The sequence below is a fragment of the Lissotriton vulgaris genome, chromosome 6 (genome assembly GCF_964263255.1).
Source record: "Lissotriton vulgaris chromosome 6, aLisVul1.2, whole genome shotgun sequence".
NCBI lineage: Eukaryota > Metazoa > Chordata > Amphibia > Caudata > Salamandridae > Lissotriton > Lissotriton vulgaris.
In genome coordinates this window covers 885,712,310-885,718,681 of record NC_141694.1, presented here as the reverse complement: position 1 = coordinate 885,718,681, position 6,372 = coordinate 885,712,310, and positions in this window count along the sequence as shown.

Sequence of the window (6,372 nt, the reverse complement as noted above, 5' to 3'; positions counted from 1 at the left end):
GTTACCGAAACACATAAAAATAAAGTTGGTTGAACTTCATCCCACTAAGGGGCATACTTACAAGCCCCTATCGCCATGGGAACGTCACTTTTTACAACGTTCCTGTGGTGATAGGGGCTTCATCCTATTTACAAGGGAGCTTTAAGCCACTTAACGTGGCTTAACGCGGCCTTGTAAATAAGGCCCCCTTTCACGCTATGCTTAGCATGAAAGGGGAGGGCAAAGAGTGTTGATGTGGGCATCCCATAGCAACACCCATTGATTCTGATGCTGCCTCCAACATGGGAGGCGTAAATAGGATGCAGCGCCAGAATAAGATCAGGGGAAACCTGGTGTTAACCTGGCACAACGAGGCAAAATGTTCAATTTCTCCTCCTTTTTGCGGTTTTCATGTGTGGTGCGCTGTGTAGCACATATGAAATCCGCAAAAGGCCAATGACTGTTTATTCACAGGAAGGTCCCCCTTCCTGCATATGATCCAGCGCCCCTATAGAAAATCTGTCTCAACAGCACAACCCTACACCATGATACTAACCATTAATCAAAACTCTTCACAAAGGCCCATTAGTAACTGAGACAAATGTTGGGCAACTAAATCATGTGACCTAATTAATCGGAACTATTCACTAGCTATATACAAATTATATACAACTGCAGTTTATCATTATCATAATTATGAATAATAACAGAAGCATTTAATTAAGTCACTTAGGTGAATGGATCAACTAATGGTAACTAGACTAAGAATAAACAAGACCAGCTTGTCATTTCAAAATCTATTTTATTAATTTTATTATCAGTCAAAGAGCATTTTAAGAATATGAAATCTTTTTATTAGCATTTTGAAAGCATCTTTTAATTAAAGTAAAGGCACATTAGACTGTCATTTCAAAACAGATCAGCTTGCAGAGAATTAATGCTGTAAGGTCTCATCCCCTAAATACTATTTCCCTGACTAAACTTATTTAAAACCTAAAAGGAAAAGTCATTAGTTCAGCTTTCCTTACATGAGTCATAAGTCCGACAGCATCTCACGCCCTTCAGGATTCAGGAACGAGCATCCAGGCTCCTCCCAAGGGGTCAGATTTTTATACCTTTTCTCTAGCTAAAACTTACTAATCTACACTAAAAGAATACTTTTTCTCCGACATCCAGCATTTCCATTGGCTGTCAGCTGTCAGTCGATGTGAGATCATAACCTTTTCAATCCAAAATTGTGCCTTTCAAAAACGTCTTTGTTCATTGTCCACAGGCGACATTAGCTTCCGAGGATTTTGCAACATCTTATTAAATAACAGTTCGCTGCTTCCTCAGCTTCGGCTGATCTGCCGTTTCCTGAACTTCAAGTTATTCAACACAGAGCACATCTTTCACAGTTCCATTTAATAATTAAAACAGTTATCACTGTGGCAAAACCTTTCCACACTTTCTTTGCTGAGCTTGGCTCATCACAACAGGATTCCAAACACTCTTTTTAAAAGCTAGGCCTCAGGCCTCTTTTACGAAAACTAGTAAGCAAAGAAACACAAAACATTAATTAATTTGAGTAGTGAAGATTATTCTGTTACCCACCCCCTTGCTAAATATTAACCCATTAGTTTATGTTACCTAGCTTTAGGCACATGAAAGCAGCGTTTATAAAAACCTTCTTCACATGGGCCTCCAGGATTTTCCCTGAACCTTTGCCACATATAAAACATAACATAGACAAAAGCACATTTAAATAAGCACATGGCATTAATTAAACAGCCGCAATTAATGTTGACAAAACAAATAGACAAAGTTAGTTCATTATTTTTAAACGTACTTGCAAATGCAACAAAGAGCACACATAATGTTAAACCCTCATGTTGTGAATGCATTTTACTCTAGATTGATTAGTAAATATTCGTGCATAAACTCATTAATATGATTAATAATTATGGAAGTTTTACTTCGCGAGTCAAAAACAAAATTTATTTCTGAAACTCGCTTCATCATCTCCCTCATCTGGTGATGTCAAAATCACCAAACAATACTTAAAATTTTACCAAATTTTAATTTCTGAAGACATCATGTTTTGACACTCTCTTGTGTTAGTATTTCTAAAACCCTGTCTCAGCAGTTTGCCTACAACTCTCATATTGTGCTCTCCGAAACTCTTCCAATTCTATCTCCTTCTCCTGTTCTTTTCTGAGTTTATAAATCCTTTTCTTTTCCCTCACATGCTTCTTTCTCTTGTGTATCATGCAACTGATTTTTAACAAAAGTGTCACTATAACTATGATTATTACAGGATAAAGTATTTTGCCAATGATTGAACTGCCAATTTCTCGAAACCAGTTTCCAATTGCTGCAAATCTTTTGCCCAAACGTTCTGTAAAATTTTCATTTTCCAGGGGTTTCTATTTCAGAATAAAATTCCGTGTTGTTTTTGATAAGCATCTCTATATTCTGACTCTTATCTGGGATATATGTACAGCAATGCTGGACATGTAAAATCCCACAAACTCCTCCTTCTTTTGCTAGCAGTATGTCTAAAGCAAGACGGTTCTGCATAACCATGCTTCTCGTGGCAACAAGTTCAGTATTAACTAATTGGAAACCACTTGCGGTGTCTGTGGACAATCTATCTACAATTGTGGAAACTTTTCTAATTTTGATTGCATTCAGGGTTATTCCCACCATAGGAATTATTGCACCAAATATATCACCCATGATTTCTGAAAAACTTTCCCTCCTATATCTGTTCAGCTGATTGCTAATTTCAAATGAACCTTCTGCATTTATGTCCACATGGAAAATGTTGGGAAAAACCAAACCAAGATAGCACGACCCATACCAATGGTCTGGGAGGCTAAAGTAAGCTTTGTTCCCACTGACAAAATAAATTCCAAGAAAAATTGTGTCTCTACCACCTTTAAACCCCCATTCCCCTATGATACGATAAGTATCCTCACATTGACTCGCACCCACAAAAAAGTTATCATATAAAGTATTGTCTCTCCTAATACAGAATTTTCCACTAACAGGTTCATCTATGTGAATAGCAGCGTAACTATTTCTACCATTAAGCTTCTCATCCTCAATCTGCCAAAATCTGGATTTGGTTTGTTTCAGCATCTCATTTCTCTTGTAAATCGCCATTCTCTCCTCAACCAAATTAAGAAAAGATTTGCACGTTAAATTGTTTTATAAAGCGTATTCATAGGTAAGTTCATTAGTTACTAAAAAGAATTCCCTCATCTGCTTAGCAGGTCTTACTTTGTTCAAACTATTTACAACTTTCAGGTTAGCAAAAATTTCGTCATAATCTGAGTAATAGTACTCCAGACGACCAGTTTGATAGAACAAACTAGCTATAACACTGCACGTAATGCCATAAGTAAGGGGTAGCATGTTATATTTGACCCCCTCTGAAACAGAAGCAGGAAGCTTCACACAAACATAACAGGCCTTCACATCCATAACTTTTACATATTCTGACAATAATCTTGAGAAGGAATTAGTAGAAAAATCACCAACAGATCTATCTTGGTGGATCTCTGGTTTGTGCCCAATAACTCTATTAGTTTTGCCTGCTACATCATGAACAGCTTGTTTAGTTTCAGCTTTACTAGTCATGTTAACTTTATATTCTTCTTTATCAATCCCAAAAGGAAAGATGACTGCCAAGATCAACCAAACCAAAATTATTAAGATCACACAAATAGAAGACATTTTACAGCATCTTCTAAAAATAGCACAACTAGAATTGTCAGTATTAGGCATCTTTTTTTTTTTACAAGAGTTTTTTACTTAAATCAAAAAAACAAAAATTTAAAACAAAAATTAAAAATACTTTTTATATACACCTCCCCTTTTAATTTTATTTTTTTAGTAACCCTCTAACAGCTTTTCTTCGACCTTGCGTCTTACATCAATGTGTTTTTCCAGCTAACACAATTTCTTCGACCTTGTGTCACCTAACACAATTTCTTCAGCCTTATGCCAAAAATAAACTCAACCTAGAAGATTACAACTCTAATCATTGTCACTGGTTTCTTCTAGATCTTCCTGACTACTGCTACTGATTTCCACTACTGGTGGAATTATAATATAGGTCCATTCAGGGGACTTATACTTTTGGTTTGGCTTTAACGGTCTTTTTCCCCTACTGCTAATCACTTAAATTTTCTTTCCAGCTTGATTTTTCTTATCAGAAACACTTTTTTGACTTGATATCTCATTAACCTGCTCTTTTGACTTGTTCACTAGATTGAATTTTAAATTTTCTCTTGGCCAATTATCTCCTTTTCTTATGAATTTCTTCTTTGGCTCACTTTCGTTACATTCAGTTTTCCAAGTTCTTTTTATGAATTCTCTTATTTGAGAATCTTCATCACTCTCATCTGAATCAGTTTCTGAGACTTCAAATTTATATTTAGGATCTTCTTTACTCTGCAGTTTCACTCCGTTAGGAACATCATCCTTGTAGCTGGTACTCAGTAATTAGTCTTCTGGAATTACTTCTAACTTCCCAGTTTCAGAATTCTTGTTCCTGCTTTCAGAGCTTATATTCCGATTTTCAATACTCTCCTGATCTTGATTCTCTTCTGATTAAGATTCTTTTTCTGCTTCTTTTTCTAACAAATCTTCATCATCTTCAGAATCACAATCTCTAGATCGTTTTCACTCAATGACTGATTCACATCTGAATCTTCCAGATGTCGACCCTCCTGTCGATCTTCAGAATCTGGATTTTCTTCAGGTTCTCCTTCAGAGTCTGAATCAGTTGCCGTGTCACTATCCTCATCAGAATTATAGGAGGTGGTACACGAATGGTGTGACTCGCATGCACCCACCTTTTCAAACCTTTGCATTTAACGGCATTTGTTGTGACTAATATCACCTGTCTTACTTTTTGCCACCTGGGTACTAAACAGTTTCTTCTCCGATGTACTTTTGTTCTCACCCAGTCTCCTGGCAACAGATCATGAGCTTGCTCCTTTTCTTTTGAAATTACATCAGTTCCCACCTGATGGAACACAGAATTCACCACATCAGACAAGTTCTTGCAATATTCCATAATTGCACTTTCATTAATGCTAAGAACTTTTCCAACTGGTACAAATGCTTGTCTCATTACTCTGCCCATAAGGATGTCATGTGGACTTAAACCTGTCTTTTTATCTGGTGTACTTCTCAAAGACATAAGAACAAGTGGAAGTGCATCTGTCCACTTCACTCCTGTAGCCAGGCATATTTTGGCAATTCTATTTTTTATTGTGCATTAATTTGTTCTACAACACCTGATGCTTCTGTTCTGTATGCACAGTGTAGCTTCTGCTTAATGTTTAGAGCTTCACAAATCATTTGTAGCAATCTGTTTTCAAAATGAGTGCTACAATCACTTTCAATTGTAACTGGAAATCCATACCTAGGTATGATCTCTCTCAAAAGAAATTTTGCCACAGTAACTGAGTCATTGTGACGTGTTGGGAACGCTTCCACCCATCTTGAAAACAGACAGACAATCACTAGGACGTAGCTCAATCTATTGTGGGGTGGCATGTCAATGAAATCCATTTGCAACCTAGTGAAAGGACCACCCTCCCGTCCTATGGTTCCCATGCTCACAACTGTTTTTCTGTTTGGGTTGATTTGTTGGCAAATCAAACATCTCTGGCAAGTGACTCTGCAATAATCCTACATTTGGGATTAAATCATGATTGTCTAAACAACCTGATCATAGAGTCTCTTCCTAAATGTCCTGGACCATGGTACATCCGTGCCATGTCAGCAATCATGCAATTTGGCATTACAGGTCTGTCATCTTTGTAAACCCAAACCTCATCTTCTTCCCGCTGTCTACAACATGCTTTTAGCCATGTGTCTTTTTCCTCATCATCTGCCTCATCTTGTAGATCTTTTACTCCTTGCCATGTCTCAACTACAGATATTAGCATGAGTGAGTTCAAAACATGATCATTGTCTTTTTCTCGATTATTTGAAAAATTGTTTTTCGCACAGTATCGTGCAATCTCATCAGCAAAGGAATTACCTTTAGTAATATAGTCCTCACCCTTTTTATGAGCTGCACATTTTACAACAGCAATTTTCTCTAGTAACTGCATGCCATCGATCAATCTCTTGATCAATTTCGCATTCCTGATTGGTGTTCCCACAGAAGTTAAATAACCTCTTTGAGACCAAAGCTGGCCATAGTCATGGACTACACCATATCCATACTGACTATCAGTCACTATGGTAATCTTTTTCCCTTTTGCTCTTTCACATGCACGAATTAAAGCAATTAATTCTGCCACTTGAGCTGAACAAATTCCTTCAAGAGAGGAACCCTCAACTACTCCTGCAACTGTACAGACAGAATATGCTGCTCTCAAAATGCCC